This window comes from Heptranchias perlo, chromosome 9, assembly GCF_035084215.1.
Source record: "Heptranchias perlo isolate sHepPer1 chromosome 9, sHepPer1.hap1, whole genome shotgun sequence".
Lineage (NCBI taxonomy): Eukaryota > Metazoa > Chordata > Chondrichthyes > Hexanchiformes > Hexanchidae > Heptranchias > Heptranchias perlo.
The window spans coordinates 1,656,480-1,675,147 of record NC_090333.1 but is presented as its reverse complement, the minus strand read 5'-3'; the positions used below and the strand labels follow the sequence as shown (position 1 = coordinate 1,675,147).

The 18,668-nt window shown below is 50.0% G+C and overlaps 4 non-coding genes and 5 pseudogenes across 4 annotated transcripts; all 9 read left to right on the top strand.

Moving 5' to 3' along the window:
* The first annotated feature begins 135 nt into the window (after positions 1-135).
* Positions 136-326, top strand: LOC137325700 (U2 spliceosomal RNA). Its single transcript, XR_010963944.1, has one exon. It is a non-coding gene; the product is annotated as a U2 spliceosomal RNA (small nuclear RNA).
* A 1,805-nt stretch (positions 327-2,131) lies between these two features.
* LOC137325698 (U2 spliceosomal RNA) lies at positions 2,132-2,322 on the top strand. The gene has a single exon (XR_010963941.1). It is a non-coding gene; the product is annotated as a U2 spliceosomal RNA (small nuclear RNA).
* A 1,805-nt stretch (positions 2,323-4,127) lies between these two features.
* Positions 4,128-4,318, top strand: LOC137325697 (U2 spliceosomal RNA). The gene has a single exon (XR_010963940.1). It is a non-coding gene; the product is annotated as a U2 spliceosomal RNA (small nuclear RNA).
* A 1,805-nt stretch (positions 4,319-6,123) lies between these two features.
* LOC137325696 (U2 spliceosomal RNA) lies at positions 6,124-6,314 on the top strand. Its single transcript, XR_010963939.1, has one exon. It is a non-coding gene; the product is annotated as a U2 spliceosomal RNA (small nuclear RNA).
* Positions 6,315-8,408: 2,094 nt separating this feature from the next.
* On the top strand, positions 8,409-8,626 carry LOC137325912 (U2 spliceosomal RNA; annotated as a pseudogene).
* A 2,045-nt stretch (positions 8,627-10,671) lies between these two features.
* LOC137325792 (U2 spliceosomal RNA) lies at positions 10,672-10,845 on the top strand (annotated as a pseudogene).
* A 2,039-nt stretch (positions 10,846-12,884) lies between these two features.
* Positions 12,885-13,058, top strand: LOC137325790 (U2 spliceosomal RNA; annotated as a pseudogene).
* A 2,039-nt stretch (positions 13,059-15,097) lies between these two features.
* LOC137325789 (U2 spliceosomal RNA) lies at positions 15,098-15,271 on the top strand (annotated as a pseudogene).
* A 2,039-nt stretch (positions 15,272-17,310) lies between these two features.
* On the top strand, positions 17,311-17,484 carry LOC137325788 (U2 spliceosomal RNA; annotated as a pseudogene).
* The last annotated feature ends 1,184 nt before the right edge of the window (positions 17,485-18,668 follow it).

The following is an 18,668-nucleotide window of genomic DNA, read 5'->3' as shown; positions in this document are numbered from 1 at the left end:
AATTAGAAACGGTGGCAAAAATGTGGCCAGAGTGGGAGAGAACGGCAGTGCTTCTAGACTGCATTAAACACAGGCAGCCAGAGACCAAAGAGGGAGTGCAAACAGGAGCCGAGATCAATTCGCATCGAGCGCGTCATCGCTTCTCGGCCTTTTGGCTAAGATCAAGTGTAGTATCTGTTCTTATCAGTTTAATATCTGATACGTCCCCTATCTGGGGACCATATATTAAATTGATTTTTGGAACAGGGAGATGGAACAGGGGCTTGCTCCGTCCACTCCACGCATCGACCCAGTATTGCAGTGTCTCTGGGAACGGTGCACCTCCCTGTGGGGAGATATTCAAAAGGAAAAACAGCTCTTTCCCAGCGTCTCTGTGTGTGTGTGTGTGTGTGTGTGTATTATTACTGAGAATAAAGCTGATATATTACACTTACTTTCTCAGCTCAGTGGTATTTCTTTCTTCTCCTAGGCTGAATGCCGCTCGCACGTAGCGATATAATTCAAAGTGCAAAATAACTTGGTGCCGTTGACTTTGAACAAGCAGGGTCTGCTTTCAAATGCAAGCTGCGCTCCCGAACTGGACTGTCTGTCTGTTTGTCAAGGAGAGGAAAAGGTGGCGGTGGTGAGGGTGGAGCATTAGCGCTCAGGAGGGGAGACTTTCTTTGAGTGGTGCCAATTAATCTGCACCAGAAAGTCATCCCCCCGACCGGGATTCGAACCCGGGTCTCAACGAGTTTAAAAGGTTGCGTCTTAGACCACTAGACCACCGGAGGGAACTGCCTCAACTCCCTGGGAACTTGTACAAGAGGCTGAGGACCCGCACGCCTGCTGCGCTGCGCTGCGCTGGCAGCAGCGACCAGCAGGGGGCCGACCGGCTGATCCTTCCCTTTCACAGGCAGGCTTTTGACCCTCGATTAAACGACAAAGGTGTTCAGAAGGAAGGCCTGGGGGGAGGGAGGGAGGCAGGGAGGGAGGGACGGACGCACGCACGCACGCACGCACGCACGCAGGGAAATCAGCACAAAGCAGGTCCCCTGGAATCTCACACCTGCGTCCCAGAAAACAGGTCTCCTGGTCAAAGCAGTCCTGCCCGCCCTGCCATTAACGTGACAATGGACAGGGCCCGGCAGCTTGAGACACATCTTTTTTTCAATATGCAAGTTCTTTTTAAAAAGGTTTCCTTCCACAGCAGCTCTGAGTTAGAGTGAGAGAGAGAGAGAGAGACTGACTGACACTGACTCTCACTCTCTCTCACACACACACACAGACACAGACACACACCGTCTCCCATCCGATTGGTGGACTATGGGATTGAAAATCTAACTTTTAGTTTCAATGCAGCGCGTTGTTGTTGTAATATAGAACTGCAAGTTGCCGTTGTAGTCGTAGTTTCGAATCAGCACAAAGTAGGTGCCTCCCTGGAATGTCACACCTGCGTCCCGGAAAACAGGTCTCCTGGTCAAAGCAGTCCTGCCCGCCCTGCCATTAACGTGACAATGAACGGGGCCCAGTCAGGGAGCAGTTTGAAAGACATTTTTCAATATGCACTTCTGAAACATTAACGCCTTGTTTCTTCCGACAGTTTAACCAGCGATTAACATGACAATGGACAGGGCCCAGTCAGGGAGCAGCTTGAGAGACACCTTTCAATAGGCACTTCTGAAACATTAACGCCTTGTTTCTTTCGACAGTTTAGCCAGCCTTTAACACGTCTTGTGTTTTTATTTCCCATTTCCAGCCAGCCAGCCAGCCAGCCAGCCGAGCCAGCATCTGCAGTATTTTTTTTCATTGGTCTTGCCTGCCGTGGAATGAATGTTTCAACACGAGCTGCCGATTGTCAGCACCTCACCTCTTTCTCAATTGGCCGTTGAGGTCCGGTGAGACCCAACCCTCTCCCATCTGATTGGTGGCCTACTGGCAAATTTACCAATCTGTCAAGCAATCCTGGCAAGAAAGGGAAAAAAATGGCAAAATCTTTAAACTCATCCACTGTTGCAATTAGAAACGGTGGCAAAAATGTGGCCAGAGTGGGAGAGAACGGCAGTGCTTCTAGACTGCATTAAACACAGGCAGCCAGAGACCAAAGAGGGAGTGCAAACAGGAGCCGAGATCAATTCGCATCGAGCGCGTCATCGCTTCTCGGCCTTTTGGCTAAGATCAAGTGTAGTATCTGTTCTTATCAGTTTAATATCTGATACGTCCCCTATCTGGGGACCATATATTAAATTGATTTTTGGAACAGGGAGATGGAACAGGGGCTTGCTCCGTCCACTCCACGCATCGACCCAGTATTGCAGTGTCTCTGGGAACGGTGCACCTCCCTGTGGGGAGATATTCAAAAGGAAAAACAGCTCTTTCCCAGCGTCTCTGTGTGTGTGTGTGTGTGTGTGTGTATTATTACTGAGAATAAAGCTGATATATTACACTTACTTTCTCAGCTCAGTGGTATTTCTTTCTTCTCCTAGGCTGAATGCCGCTCGCACGTAGCGATATAATTCAAAGTGCAAAATAACTTGGTGCCGTTGACTTTGAACAAGCAGGGTCTGCTTTCAAATGCAAGCTGCGCTCCCGAACTGGACTGTCTGTCTGTTTGTCAAGGAGAGGAAAAGGTGGCGGTGGTGAGGGTGGAGCATTAGCGCTCAGGAGGGGAGACTTTCTTTGAGTGGTGCCAATTAATCTGCACCAGAAAGTCATCCCCCCGACCGGGATTCGAACCCGGGTCTCAACGAGTTTAAAAGGTTGCGTCTTAGACCACTAGACCACCGGAGGGAACTGCCTCAACTCCCTGGGAACTTGTACAAGAGGCTGAGGACACGCACGCCTGCTGCGCTGCGCTGCGCTGGCAGCAGCGACCAGCAGGGGGCCGACCGGCTGATCCTTCCCTTTCACAGGCAGGCTTTTGACCCTCGATTAAACGACAAAGGTGTTCAGAAGGAAGGCCTGGGGGGAGGGAGGGAGGCAGGGAGGGAGGGACGGACGCACGCACGCACGCACGCACGCACGCAGGGAAATCAGCACAAAGCAGGTCCCCTGGAATCTCACACCTGCGTCCCAGAAAACAGGTCTCCTGGTCAAAGCAGTCCTGCCCGCCCTGCCATTAACGTGACAATGGACAGGGCCCGGCAGCTTGAGACACATCTTTTTTTCAATATGCAAGTTCTTTTTAAAAAGGTTTCCTTCCACAGCAGCTCTGAGTTAGAGTGAGAGAGAGAGAGAGAGACTGACTGACACTGACTCTCACTCTCTCTCACACACACACACAGACACAGACACACACCGTCTCCCATCCGATTGGTGGACTATGGGATTGAAAATCTAACTTTTAGTTTCAATGCAGCGCGTTGTTGTTGTAATATAGAACTGCAAGTTGCCGTTGTAGTCGTAGTTTCGAATCAGCACAAAGTAGGTGCCTCCCTGGAATGTCACACCTGCGTCCCGGAAAACAGGTCTCCTGGTCAAAGCAGTCCTGCCCGCCCTGCCATTAACGTGACAATGAACGGGGCCCAGTCAGGGAGCAGTTTGAAAGACATTTTTCAATATGCACTTCTGAAACATTAACGCCTTGTTTCTTCCGACAGTTTAACCAGCGATTAACATGACAATGGACAGGGCCCAGTCAGGGAGCAGCTTGAGAGACACCTTTCAATAGGCACTTCTGAAACATTAACGCCTTGTTTCTTTCGACAGTTTAGCCAGCCTTTAACACGTCTTGTGTTTTTATTTCCCATTTCCAGCCAGCCAGCCAGCCAGCCAGCCGAGCCAGCATCTGCAGTATTTTTTTTCATTGGTCTTGCCTGCCGTGGAATGAATGTTTCAACACGAGCTGCCGATTGTCAGCACCTCACCTCTTTCTCAATTGGCCGTTGAGGTCCGGTGAGACCCAACCCTCTCCCATCTGATTGGTGGCCTACTGGCAAATTTACCAATCTGTCAAGCAATCCTGGCAAGAAAGGGAAAAAAATGGCAAAATCTTTAAACTCATCCACTGTTGCAATTAGAAACGGTGGCAAAAATGTGGCCAGAGTGGGAGAGAACGGCAGTGCTTCTAGACTGCATTAAACACAGGCAGCCAGAGACCAAAGAGGGAGTGCAAACAGGAGCCGAGATCAATTCGCATCGAGCGCGTCATCGCTTCTCGGCCTTTTGGCTAAGATCAAGTGTAGTATCTGTTCTTATCAGTTTAATATCTGATACGTCCCCTATCTGGGGACCATATATTAAATTGATTTTTGGAACAGGGAGATGGAACAGGGGCTTGCTCCGTCCACTCCACGCATCGACCCAGTATTGCAGTGTCTCTGGGAACGGTGCACCTCCCTGTGGGGAGATATTCAAAAGGAAAAACAGCTCTTTCCCAGCGTCTCTGTGTGTGTGTGTGTGTGTGTGTGTATTATTACTGAGAATAAAGCTGATATATTACACTTACTTTCTCAGCTCAGTGGTATTTCTTTCTTCTCCTAGGCTGAATGCCGCTCGCACGTAGCGATATAATTCAAAGTGCAAAATAACTTGGTGCCGTTGACTTTGAACAAGCAGGGTCTGCTTTCAAATGCAAGCTGCGCTCCCGAACTGGACTGTCTGTCTGTTTGTCAAGGAGAGGAAAAGGTGGCGGTGGTGAGGGTGGAGCATTAGCGCTCAGGAGGGGAGACTTTCTTTGAGTGGTGCCAATTAATCTGCACCAGAAAGTCATCCCCCCGACCGGGATTCGAACCCGGGTCTCAACGAGTTTAAAAGGTTGCGTCTTAGACCACTAGACCACCGGAGGGAACTGCCTCAACTCCCTGGGAACTTGTACAAGAGGCTGAGGACACGCACGCCTGCTGCGCTGCGCTGCGCTGGCAGCAGCGACCAGCAGGGGGCCGACCGGCTGATCCTTCCCTTTCACAGGCAGGCTTTTGACCCTCGATTAAACGACAAAGGTGTTCAGAAGGAAGGCCTGGGGGGAGGGAGGGAGGCAGGGAGGGAGGGACGGACGCACGCACGCACGCACGCACGCACGCAGGGAAATCAGCACAAAGCAGGTCCCCTGGAATCTCACACCTGCGTCCCAGAAAACAGGTCTCCTGGTCAAAGCAGTCCTGCCCGCCCTGCCATTAACGTGACAATGGACAGGGCCCGGCAGCTTGAGACACATCTTTTTTTCAATATGCAAGTTCTTTTTAAAAAGGTTTCCTTCCACAGCAGCTCTGAGTTAGAGTGAGAGAGAGAGAGAGAGACTGACTGACACTGACTCTCACTCTCTCTCACACACACACACAGACACAGACACACACCGTCTCCCATCCGATTGGTGGACTATGGGATTGAAAATCTAACTTTTAGTTTCAATGCAGCGCGTTGTTGTTGTAATATAGAACTGCAAGTTGCCGTTGTAGTCGTAGTTTCGAATCAGCACAAAGTAGGTGCCTCCCTGGAATGTCACACCTGCGTCCCGGAAAACAGGTCTCCTGGTCAAAGCAGTCCTGCCCGCCCTGCCATTAACGTGACAATGAACGGGGCCCAGTCAGGGAGCAGTTTGAAAGACATTTTTCAATATGCACTTCTGAAACATTAACGCCTTGTTTCTTCCGACAGTTTAACCAGCGATTAACATGACAATGGACAGGGCCCAGTCAGGGAGCAGCTTGAGAGACACCTTTCAATAGGCACTTCTGAAACATTAACGCCTTGTTTCTTTCGACAGTTTAGCCAGCCTTTAACACGTCTTGTGTTTTTATTTCCCATTTCCAGCCAGCCAGCCAGCCAGCCAGCCGAGCCAGCATCTGCAGTATTTTTTTTCATTGGTCTTGCCTGCCGTGGAATGAATGTTTCAACACGAGCTGCCGATTGTCAGCACCTCACCTCTTTCTCAATTGGCCGTTGAGGTCCGGTGAGACCCAACCCTCTCCCATCTGATTGGTGGCCTACTGGCAAATTTACCAATCTGTCAAGCAATCCTGGCAAGAAAGGGAAAAAAATGGCAAAATCTTTAAACTCATCCACTGTTGCAATTAGAAACGGTGGCAAAAATGTGGCCAGAGTGGGAGAGAACGGCAGTGCTTCTAGACTGCATTAAACACAGGCAGCCAGAGACCAAAGAGGGAGTGCAAACAGGAGCCGAGATCAATTCGCATCGAGCGCGTCATCGCTTCTCGGCCTTTTGGCTAAGATCAAGTGTAGTATCTGTTCTTATCAGTTTAATATCTGATACGTCCCCTATCTGGGGACCATATATTAAATTGATTTTTGGAACAGGGAGATGGAACAGGGGCTTGCTCCGTCCACTCCACGCATCGACCCAGTATTGCAGTGTCTCTGGGAACGGTGCACCTCCCTGTGGGGAGATATTCAAAAGGAAAAACAGCTCTTTCCCAGCGTCTCTGTGTGTGTGTGTGTGTGTGTGTGTATTATTACTGAGAATAAAGCTGATATATTACACTTACTTTCTCAGCTCAGTGGTATTTCTTTCTTCTCCTAGGCTGAATGCCGCTCGCACGTAGCGATATAATTCAAAGTGCAAAATAACTTGGTGCCGTTGACTTTGAACAAGCAGGGTCTGCTTTCAAATGCAAGCTGCGCTCCCGAACTGGACTGTCTGTCTGTTTGTCAAGGAGAGGAAAAGGTGGCGGTGGTGAGGGTGGAGCATTAGCGCTCAGGAGGGGAGACTTTCTTTGAGTGGTGCCAATTAATCTGCACCAGAAAGTCATCCCCCCGACCGGGATTCGAACCCGGGTCTCAACGAGTTTAAAAGGTTGCGTCTTAGACCACTAGACCACCGGAGGGAACTGCCTCAACTCCCTGGGAACTTGTACAAGAGGCTGAGGACACGCACGCCTGCTGCGCTGCGCTGCGCTGGCAGCAGCGACCAGCAGGGGGCCGACCGGCTGATCCTTCCCTTTCACAGGCAGGCTTTTGACCCTCGATTAAACGACAAAGGTGTTCAGAAGGAAGGCCTGGGGGGAGGGAGGGAGGCAGGGAGGGAGGGACGGACGCACGCACGCACGCACGCACGCACGCAGGGAAATCAGCACAAAGCAGGTCCCCTGGAATCTCACACCTGCGTCCCAGAAAACAGGTCTCCTGGTCAAAGCAGTCCTGCCCGCCCTGCCATTAACGTGACAATGGACAGGGCCCGGCAGCTTGAGACACATCTTTTTTTCAATATGCAAGTTCTTTTTAAAAAGGTTTCCTTCCACAGCAGCTCTGAGTTAGAGTGAGAGAGAGAGAGAGAGACTGACTGACACTGACTCTCACTCTCTCTCACACACACACACAGACACAGACACACACCGTCTCCCATCCGATTGGTGGACTATGGGATTGAAAATCTAACTTTTAGTTTCAATGCAGCGCGTTGTTGTTGTAATATAGAACTGCAAGTTGCCGTTGTAGTCGTAGTTTCGAATCAGCACAAAGTAGGTGCCTCCCTGGAATGTCACACCTGCGTCCCGGAAAACAGGTCTCCTGGTCAAAGCAGTCCCGCCCCGCCCCGCCCTGGGATTAACATGACAATGAACGGGGCCCAGTCAGGGAGCAGTTTGAAAGACATTTTTCAATATGCACTTCTGAAACATTAACGCCTTGTTTCTTCCGACAGTTTAACCAGCGATTAACATGACAATGGACAGGGCCCAGTCAGGGAGCAGCTTGAGAGACACCTTTCAATAGGCACTTCTGAAACATTAACGCCTTGTTTCTTTCGACAGTTTAGCCAGCCTTTAACACGTCTTGTGTTTTTATTTCCCATTTCCAGCCAGCCAGCCAGCCGAGCCAGCATCTGCAGTATTTTTTTTCATTGGTCTTGCCTGCCGTGGAATGAATGTTTCAACACGAGCTGCCGATTGTCAGCACCTCACCTCTTTCTCAATTGGCCGTTGCAATCTCACTCACTCACTCACTGTGAGACACGTCACGCCACGTCACTAGTTTTCCTTAAAGAGGTCTCCTTCCACGGCAGTTCGTTAGTGACTGAGACTGACTGACGGAGGTCCGGTGAGACCCAACCCTCTCCCATCTGATTGGTGGCCTACTGGCAAATTTACCAATCTGTCAAGCAATCCTGGCAAGAAAGGGAAAAAAATGGCAAAATCTTTAAACTCATCCACTGTTGCAATTAGAAACGGTGGCAAAAATGTGGCCAGAGTGGGAGAGAACGGCAGTGCTTCTAGACTGCATTAAACACAGGCAGCCAGAGACCAAAGAGGGAGTGCAAACAGGAGCCGAGATCAATTCGCATCGAGCGCGTCATCGCTTCTCGGCCTTTTGGCTAAGATCAAGTGGTCAAGTGGGGGAAGGCAACCATTTGGAGCCTTCCTGCCATTGTATGCCGGGGGGATGCAGTCAGGGAGAAATCCCCTCGGGCAGAGTGTAGAGCTTTGGCTTGTAGAGCTTTGGCTTGATGTAATGTCACTGCAAGGAATCTGGAATGAATCTGTAAGGCAATAAGGCACCCCAGAGTGTCAGAAAAAAAAAAAAAAAAAAAAAAAAAAAAAAATCTGTTCTTATCAGTTTAATATCTGATACGTCCCCTATCTGGGGACCATATATTAAATTGATTTTTGGAACAGGGAGATGGAACAGGGGCTTGCTCCGTCCACTCCACGCATCGACCCAGTATTGCAGTGTCTCTGGGAACGGTGCACCTCCCTGTGGGGAGATATTCAAAAGGAAAAACAGCTCTTTCCCAGCGTCTCTGTGTGTGTGTGTGTGTGTGTGTGTGTGTGTATTATTACTGAGAATAAAGCTGATATATTACACTTACTTTCTCAGCTCAGTGGTATTTCTTTCTTCTCCTAGGCTGAATGCCGCTCGCACGTAGCGATATAATTCAAAGTGCAAAATAACTTGGTGCCGTTGACTTTGAACAAGCAGGGTCTGCTTTCAAATGCAAGCTGCGCTCCCGAACTGGACTGTCTGTCTGTTTGTCAAGGAGAGGAAAAGGTGGCGGTGGTGAGGGTGGAGCATTAGCGCTCAGGAGGGGAGACTTTCTTTGAGTGGTGCCAATTAATCTGCACCAGAAAGTCATCCCCCCGACCGGGATTCGAACCCGGGTCTCAACGAGTTTAAAAGGTTGCGTCTTAGACCACTAGACCACCGGAGGGAACTGCCTCAACTCCCTGGGAACTTGTACAAGAGGCTGAGGACACGCACGCCTGCTGCGCTGCGCTGCGCTGGCAGCAGCGACCAGCAGGGGGCCGACCGGCTGATCCTTCCCTTTCACAGGCAGGCTTTTGACCCTCGATTAAACGACAAAGGTGTTCAGAAGGAAGGCCTGGGGGGAGGGAGGGAGGCAGGGAGGGAGGGACGGACGCACGCACGCACGCACGCACGCACGCAGGGAAATCAGCACAAAGCAGGTCCCCTGGAATCTCACACCTGCGTCCCAGAAAACAGGTCTCCTGGTCAAAGCAGTCCTGCCCGCCCTGCCATTAACGTGACAATGGACAGGGCCCGGCAGCTTGAGACACATCTTTTTTTCAATATGCAAGTTCTTTTTAAAAAGGTTTCCTTCCACAGCAGCTCTGAGTTAGAGTGAGAGAGAGAGAGAGAGACTGACTGACACTGACTCTCACTCTCTCTCACACACACACACAGACACAGACACACACCGTCTCCCATCCGATTGGTGGACTATGGGATTGAAAATCTAACTTTTAGTTTCAATGCAGCGCGTTGTTGTTGTAATATAGAACTGCAAGTTGCCGTTGTAGTCGTAGTTTCGAATCAGCACAAAGTAGGTGCCTCCCTGGAATGTCACACCTGCGTCCCGGAAAACAGGTCTCCTGGTCAAAGCAGTCCTGCCCGCCCTGCCATTAACGTGACAATGAACGGGGCCCAGTCAGGGAGCAGTTTGAAAGACATTTTTCAATATGCACTTCTGAAACATTAACGCCTTGTTTCTTCCGACAGTTTAACCAGCGATTAACATGACAATGGACAGGGCCCAGTCAGGGAGCAGCTTGAGAGACACCTTTCAATAGGCACTTCTGAAACATTAACGCCTTGTTTCTTTCGACAGTTTAGCCAGCCTTTAACACGTCTTGTGTTTTTATTTCCCATTTCCAGCCAGCCAGCCAGCCAGCCAGCCGAGCCAGCATCTGCAGTATTTTTTTTCATTGGTCTTGCCTGCCGTGGAATGAATGTTTCAACACGAGCTGCCGATTGTCAGCACCTCACCTCTTTCTCAATTGGCCGTTGAGGTCCGGTGAGACCCAACCCTCTCCCATCTGATTGGTGGCCTACTGGCAAATTTACCAATCTGTCAAGCAATCCTGGCAAGAAAGGGAAAAAAATGGCAAAATCTTTAAACTCATCCACTGTTGCAATTAGAAACGGTGGCAAAAATGTGGCCAGAGTGGGAGAGAACGGCAGTGCTTCTAGACTGCATTAAACACAGGCAGCCAGAGACCAAAGAGGGAGTGCAAACAGGAGCCGAGATCAATTCGCATCGAGCGCGTCATCGCTTCTCGGCCTTTTGGCTAAGATCAAGTGGTCAAGTGGGGGAAGGCAACCATTTGGAGCCTTCCTGCCATTGTCTGCCGGGGGGATGCAGTCAGGGAGAAATCCCCTCGGGCAGAGTGTAGAGCTTTGGCTTGTAGAGCTTTGGCTTGATGTAATGTCACTGCAAGGAATCTGGAATGAATCTGTAAGGCAATAAGGCACCCCAGAGTGTCAGAAAAAAAAAAAAAAAAAAAAAAAAAAAAAAGTGTAGTATCTGTTCTTATCAGTTTAATATCTGATACGTCCCCTATCTGGGGACCATATATTAAATTGATTTTTGGAACAGGGAGATGGAACAGGGGCTTGCTCCGTCCACTCCACGCATCGACCCAGTATTGCAGTGTCTCTGGGAACGGTGCACCTCCCTGTGGGGAGATATTCAAAAGGAAAAACAGCTCTTTCCCAGCGTCTCTGTGTGTGTGTGTGTGTGTGTGTGTATTATTACTGAGAATAAAGCTGATATATTACACTTACTTTCTCAGCTCAGTGGTATTTCTTTCTTCTCCTAGGCTGAATGCCGCTCGCACGTAGCGATATAATTCAAAGTGCAAAATAACTTGGTGCCGTTGACTTTGAACAAGCAGGGTCTGCTTTCAAATGCAAGCTGCGCTCCCGAACTGGACTGTCTGTCTGTTTGTCAAGGAGAGGAAAAGGTGGCGGTGGTGAGGGTGGAGCATTAGCGCTCAGGAGGGGAGACTTTCTTTGAGTGGTGCCAATTAATCTGCACCAGAAAGTCATCCCCCCGACCGGGATTCGAACCCGGGTCTCAACGAGTTTAAAAGGTTGCGTCTTAGACCACTAGACCACCGGAGGGAACTGCCTCAACTCCCTGGGAACTTGTACAAGAGGCTGAGGACACGCACGCCTGCTGCGCTGCGCTGCGCTGGCAGCAGCGACCAGCAGGGGGCCGACCGGCTGATCCTTCCCTTTCACAGGCAGGCTTTTGACCCTCGATTAAACGACAAAGGTGTTCAGAAGGAAGGCCTGGGGGGAGGGAGGGAGGCAGGGAGGGAGGGACGGACGCACGCACGCACGCACGCACGCACGCAGGGAAATCAGCACAAAGCAGGTCCCCTGGAATCTCACACCTGCGTCCCAGAAAACAGGTCTCCTGGTCAAAGCAGTCCTGCCCGCCCTGCCATTAACGTGACAATGGACAGGGCCCGGCAGCTTGAGACACATCTTTTTTTCAATATGCAAGTTCTTTTTAAAAAGGTTTCCTTCCACAGCAGCTCTGAGTTAGAGTGAGAGAGAGAGAGAGAGACTGACTGACACTGACTCTCACTCTCTCTCACACACACACACAGACACAGACACACACCGTCTCCCATCCGATTGGTGGACTATGGGATTGAAAATCTAACTTTTAGTTTCAATGCAGCGCGTTGTTGTTGTAATATAGAACTGCAAGTTGCCGTTGTAGTCGTAGTTTCGAATCAGCACAAAGTAGGTGCCTCCCTGGAATGTCACACCTGCGTCCCGGAAAACAGGTCTCCTGGTCAAAGCAGTCCTGCCCGCCCTGCCATTAACGTGACAATGAACGGGGCCCAGTCAGGGAGCAGTTTGAAAGACATTTTTCAATATGCACTTCTGAAACATTAACGCCTTGTTTCTTCCGACAGTTTAACCAGCGATTAACATGACAATGGACAGGGCCCAGTCAGGGAGCAGCTTGAGAGACACCTTTCAATAGGCACTTCTGAAACATTAACGCCTTGTTTCTTTCGACAGTTTAGCCAGCCTTTAACACGTCTTGTGTTTTTATTTCCCATTTCCAGCCAGCCAGCCAGCCAGCCAGCCGAGCCAGCATCTGCAGTATTTTTTTTCATTGGTCTTGCCTGCCGTGGAATGAATGTTTCAACACGAGCTGCCGATTGTCAGCACCTCACCTCTTTCTCAATTGGCCGTTGAGGTCCGGTGAGACCCAACCCTCTCCCATCTGATTGGTGGCCTACTGGCAAATTTACCAATCTGTCAAGCAATCCTGGCAAGAAAGGGAAAAAAATGGCAAAATCTTTAAACTCATCCACTGTTGCAATTAGAAACGGTGGCAAAAATGTGGCCAGAGTGGGAGAGAACGGCAGTGCTTCTAGACTGCATTAAACACAGGCAGCCAGAGACCAAAGAGGGAGTGCAAACAGGAGCCGAGATCAATTCGCATCGAGCGCGTCATCGCTTCTCGGCCTTTTGGCTAAGATCAAGTGGTCAAGTGGGGGAAGGCAACCATTTGGAGCCTTCCTGCCATTGTCTGCCGGGGGGATGCAGTCAGGGAGAAATCCCCTCGGGCAGAGTGTAGAGCTTTGGCTTGTAGAGCTTTGGCTTGATGTAATGTCACTGCAAGGAATCTGGAATGAATCTGTAAGGCAATAAGGCACCCCAGAGTGTCAGAAAAAAAAAAAAAAAAAAAAAAAAAAAAAAGTGTAGTATCTGTTCTTATCAGTTTAATATCTGATACGTCCCCTATCTGGGGACCATATATTAAATTGATTTTTGGAACAGGGAGATGGAACAGGGGCTTGCTCCGTCCACTCCACGCATCGACCCAGTATTGCAGTGTCTCTGGGAACGGTGCACCTCCCTGTGGGGAGATATTCAAAAGGAAAAACAGCTCTTTCCCAGCGTCTCTGTGTGTGTGTGTGTGTGTGTGTGTATTATTACTGAGAATAAAGCTGATATATTACACTTACTTTCTCAGCTCAGTGGTATTTCTTTCTTCTCCTAGGCTGAATGCCGCTCGCACGTAGCGATATAATTCAAAGTGCAAAATAACTTGGTGCCGTTGACTTTGAACAAGCAGGGTCTGCTTTCAAATGCAAGCTGCGCTCCCGAACTGGACTGTCTGTCTGTTTGTCAAGGAGAGGAAAAGGTGGCGGTGGTGAGGGTGGAGCATTAGCGCTCAGGAGGGGAGACTTTCTTTGAGTGGTGCCAATTAATCTGCACCAGAAAGTCATCCCCCCGACCGGGATTCGAACCCGGGTCTCAACGAGTTTAAAAGGTTGCGTCTTAGACCACTAGACCACCGGAGGGAACTGCCTCAACTCCCTGGGAACTTGTACAAGAGGCTGAGGACACGCACGCCTGCTGCGCTGCGCTGCGCTGGCAGCAGCGACCAGCAGGGGGCCGACCGGCTGATCCTTCCCTTTCACAGGCAGGCTTTTGACCCTCGATTAAACGACAAAGGTGTTCAGAAGGAAGGCCTGGGGGGAGGGAGGGAGGCAGGGAGGGAGGGACGGACGCACGCACGCACGCACGCACGCACGCAGGGAAATCAGCACAAAGCAGGTCCCCTGGAATCTCACACCTGCGTCCCAGAAAACAGGTCTCCTGGTCAAAGCAGTCCTGCCCGCCCTGCCATTAACGTGACAATGGACAGGGCCCGGCAGCTTGAGACACATCTTTTTTTCAATATGCAAGTTCTTTTTAAAAAGGTTTCCTTCCACAGCAGCTCTGAGTTAGAGTGAGAGAGAGAGAGAGAGACTGACTGACACTGACTCTCACTCTCTCTCACACACACACACAGACACAGACACACACCGTCTCCCATCCGATTGGTGGACTATGGGATTGAAAATCTAACTTTTAGTTTCAATGCAGCGCGTTGTTGTTGTAATATAGAACTGCAAGTTGCCGTTGTAGTCGTAGTTTCGAATCAGCACAAAGTAGGTGCCTCCCTGGAATGTCACACCTGCGTCCCGGAAAACAGGTCTCCTGGTCAAAGCAGTCCTGCCCGCCCTGCCATTAACGTGACAATGAACGGGGCCCAGTCAGGGAGCAGTTTGAAAGACATTTTTCAATATGCACTTCTGAAACATTAACGCCTTGTTTCTTCCGACAGTTTAACCAGCGATTAACATGACAATGGACAGGGCCCAGTCAGGGAGCAGCTTGAGAGACACCTTTCAATAGGCACTTCTGAAACATTAACGCCTTGTTTCTTTCGACAGTTTAGCCAGCCTTTAACACGTCTTGTGTTTTTATTTCCCATTTCCAGCCAGCCAGCCAGCCAGCCAGCCGAGCCAGCATCTGCAGTATTTTTTTTCATTGGTCTTGCCTGCCGTGGAATGAATGTTTCAACACGAGCTGCCGATTGTCAGCACCTCACCTCTTTCTCAATTGGCCGTTGAGGTCCGGTGAGACCCAACCCTCTCCCATCTGATTGGTGGCCTACTGGCAAATTTACCAATCTGTCAAGCAATCCTGGCAAGAAAGGGAAAAAAATGGCAAAATCTTTAAACTCATCCACTGTTGCAATTAGAAACGGTGGCAAAAATGTGGCCAGAGTGGGAGAGAACGGCAGTGCTTCTAGACTGCATTAAACACAGGCAGCCAGAGACCAAAGAGGGAGTGCAAACAGGAGCCGAGATCAATTCGCATCGAGCGCGTCATCGCTTCTCGGCCTTTTGGCTAAGATCAAGTGGTCAAGTGGGGGAAGGCAACCATTTGGAGCCTTCCTGCCATTGTCTGCCGGGGGGATGCAGTCAGGGAGAAATCCCCTCGGGCAGAGTGTAGAGCTTTGGCTTGTAGAGCTTTGGCTTGATGTAATGTCACTGCAAGGAATCTGGAATGAATCTGTAAGGCAATAAGGCACCCCAGAGTGTCAGAAAAAAAAAAAAAAAAAAAAAAAAAAAAAAGTGTAGTATCTGTTCTTATCAGTTTAATATCTGATACGTCCCCTATCTGGGGACCATATATTAAATTGATTTTTGGAACAGGGAGATGGAACAGGGGCTTGCTCCGTCCACTCCACGCATCGACCCAGTATTGCAGTGTCTCTGGGAACGGTGCACCTCCCTGTGGGGAGATATTCAAAAGGAAAAACAGCTCTTTCCCAGCGTCTCTGTGTGTGTGTGTGTGTGTGTGTGTATTATTACTGAGAATAAAGCTGATATATTACACTTACTTTCTCAGCTCAGTGGTATTTCTTTCTTCTCCTAGGCTGAATGCCGCTCGCACGTAGCGATATAATTCAAAGTGCAAAATAACTTGGTGCCGTTGACTTTGAACAAGCAGGGTCTGCTTTCAAATGCAAGCTGCGCTCCCGAACTGGACTGTCTGTCTGTTTGTCAAGGAGAGGAAAAGGTGGCGGTGGTGAGGGTGGAGCATTAGCGCTCAGGAGGGGAGACTTTCTTTGAGTGGTGCCAATTAATCTGCACCAGAAAGTCATCCCCCCGACCGGGATTCGAACCCGGGTCTCAACGAGTTTAAAAGGTTGCGTCTTAGACCACTAGACCACCGGAGGGAACTGCCTCAACTCCCTGGGAACTTGTACAAGAGGCTGAGGACACGCACGCCTGCTGCGCTGCGCTGCGCTGGCAGCAGCGACCAGCAGGGGGCCGACCGGCTGATCCTTCCCTTTCACAGGCAGGCTTTTGACCCTCGATTAAACGACAAAGGTGTTCAGAAGGAAGGCCTGGGGGGAGGGAGGGAGGCAGGGAGGGAGGGACGGACGCACGCACGCACGCACGCACGCACGCAGGGAAATCAGCACAAAGCAGGTCCCCTGGAATCTCACACCTGCGTCCCAGAAAACAGGTCTCCTGGTCAAAGCAGTCCTGCCCGCCCTGCCATTAACGTGACAATGGACAGGGCCCGGCAGCTTGAGACACATCTTTTTTTCAATATGCAAGTTCTTTTTAAAAAGGTTTCCTTCCACAGCAGCTCTGAGTTAGAGTGAGAGAGAGAGAGAGAGACTGACTGACACTGACTCTCACTCTCTCTCACACACACACACAGACACAGACACACACCGTCTCCCATCCGATTGGTGGACTATGGGATTGAAAATCTAACTTTTAGTTTCAATGCAGCGCGTTGTTGTTGTAATATAGAACTGCAAGTTGCCGTTGTAGTCGTAGTTTCGAATCAGCACAAAGTAGGTGCCTCCCTGGAATGTCACACCTGCGTCCCGGAAAACAGGTCTCCTGGTCAAAGCAGTCCTGCCCGCCCTGCCATTAACGTGACAATGAACGGGGCCCAGTCAGGGAGCAGTTTGAAAGACATTTTTCAATATGCACTTCTGAAACATTAACGCCTTGTTTCTTCCGACAGTTTAACCAGCGATTAACATGACAATGGACAGGGCCCAGTCAGGGAGCAGCTTGAGAGACACCTTTCAATAGGCACTTCTGAAACATTAACGCCTTGTTTCTTTCGACAGTTTAGCCAGCCTTTAACACGTCTTGTGTTTTTATTTCCCATTTCCAGCCAGCCAGCCAGCCAGCCAGCCGAGCCAGCATCTGCAGTATTTTTTTTCATTGGTCTTGCCTGCCGTGGAATGAATGTTTCAACACGAGCTGCCGATTGTCAGCACCTCACCTCTTTCTCAATTGGCCGTTGAGGTCCGGTGAGACCCAACCCTCTCCCATCTGATTGGTGGCCTACTGGCAAATTTACCAATCTGTCAAGCAATCCTGGCAAGAAAGGGAAAAAAATGGCAAAATCTTTAAACTCATCCACTGTTGCAATTAGAAACGGTGGCAAAAATGTGGCCAGAGTGGGAGAGAACGGCAGTGCTTCTAGACTGCATTAAACACAGGCAGCCAGAGACCAAAGAGGGAGTGCAAACAGGAGCCGAGATCAATTCGCATCGAGCGCGTCATCGCTTCTCGGCCTTTTGGCTAAGATCAAGTGGTCAAGTGGGGGAAGGCAACCATTTGGAGCCTTCCTGCCATTGTCTGCCGGGGGGATGCAGTCAGGGAGAAATCCCCTCGGGCAGAGTGTAGAGCTTTGGCTTGTAGAGCTTTGGCTTGATGTAATGTCACTGCAAGGAATCTGGAATGAATCTGTAAGGCAATAAGGCACCCCAGAGTGTCAGAAAAAAAAAAAAAAAAAAAAAAAAAAAAAAGTGTAGTATCTGTTCTTATCAGTTTAATATCTGATACGTCCCCTATCTGGGGACCATATATTAAATTGATTTTTGGAACAGGGAGATGGAACAGGGGCTTGCTCCGTCCACTCCACGCATCGACCCAGTATTGCAGTGTCTCTGGGAACGGTGCACCTCCCTGTGGGGAGATATTCAAAAGGAAAAACAGCTCTTTCCCAGCGTCTCTGTGTGTGTGTGTGTGTGTGTGTGTATTATTACTGAGAATAAAGCTGATATATTACACTTACTTTCTCAGCTCAGTGGTATTTCTTTCTTCTCCTAGGCTGAATGCCGCTCGCACGTAGCGATATAATTCAAAGTGCAAAATAACTTGGTGCCGTTGACTTTGAACAAGCAGGGTCTGCTTTCAAATGCAAGCTGCGCTCCCGAACTGGACTGTCTGTCTGTTTGTCAAGGAGAGGAAAAGGTGGCGGTGGTGAGGGTGGAGCATTAGCGCTCAGGAGGGGAGACTTTCTTTGAGTGGTGCCAATTAATCTGCACCAGAAAGTCATCCCCCCGACCGGGATTCGAACCCGGGTCTCAACGAGTTTAAAAGGTTGCGTCTTAGACCACTAGACCACCGGAGGGAACTGCCTCAACTCCCTGGGAACTTGTACAAGAGGCTGAGGACACGCACGCCTGCTGCGCTGCGCTGCGCTGGCAGCAGCGACCAGCAGGGGGCCGACCGGCTGATCCTTCCCTTTCACAGGCAGGCTTTTGACCCTCGATTAAACGACAAAGGTGTTCAGAAGGAAGGCCTGGGGGGAGGGAGGGAGGCAGGGAGGGAGGGACGGACGCACGCACGCACGCACGCACGCAGGGAAATCAGCACAAAGCAGGTCCCCTGGAATCTCACACCTGCGTCCCAGAAAACAGGTCTCCTGGTCAAAGCAGTCCTGCCCGCCCTGCCATTAACGTGACAATGGACAGGGCCCGGCAGCTTGAGACACATCTTTTTTTCAATATGCAAGTTCTTTTTAAAAAGGTTTCCTTCCACAGCAGCTCTGAGTTAGAGTGAGAGAGAGAGAGAGAGACTGACTGACACTGACTCTCACTCTCTCTCACACACACACACAGACACAGACACACACCGTCTCCCATCCGATTGGTGGACTATGGGATTGAAAATCTAACTTTTAGTTTCAATGCAGCGCGTTGTTGTTGTAATATAGAACTGCAAGTTGCCGTTGTAGTCGTAGTTTCGAATCAGCACAAAGTAGGTGCCTCCCTGGAATGTCACACCTGCGTCCCGGAAAACAGGTCTCCTGGTCAAAGCAGTCCTGCCCGCCCTGCCATTAACGTGACAATGAACGGGGCCCAGTCA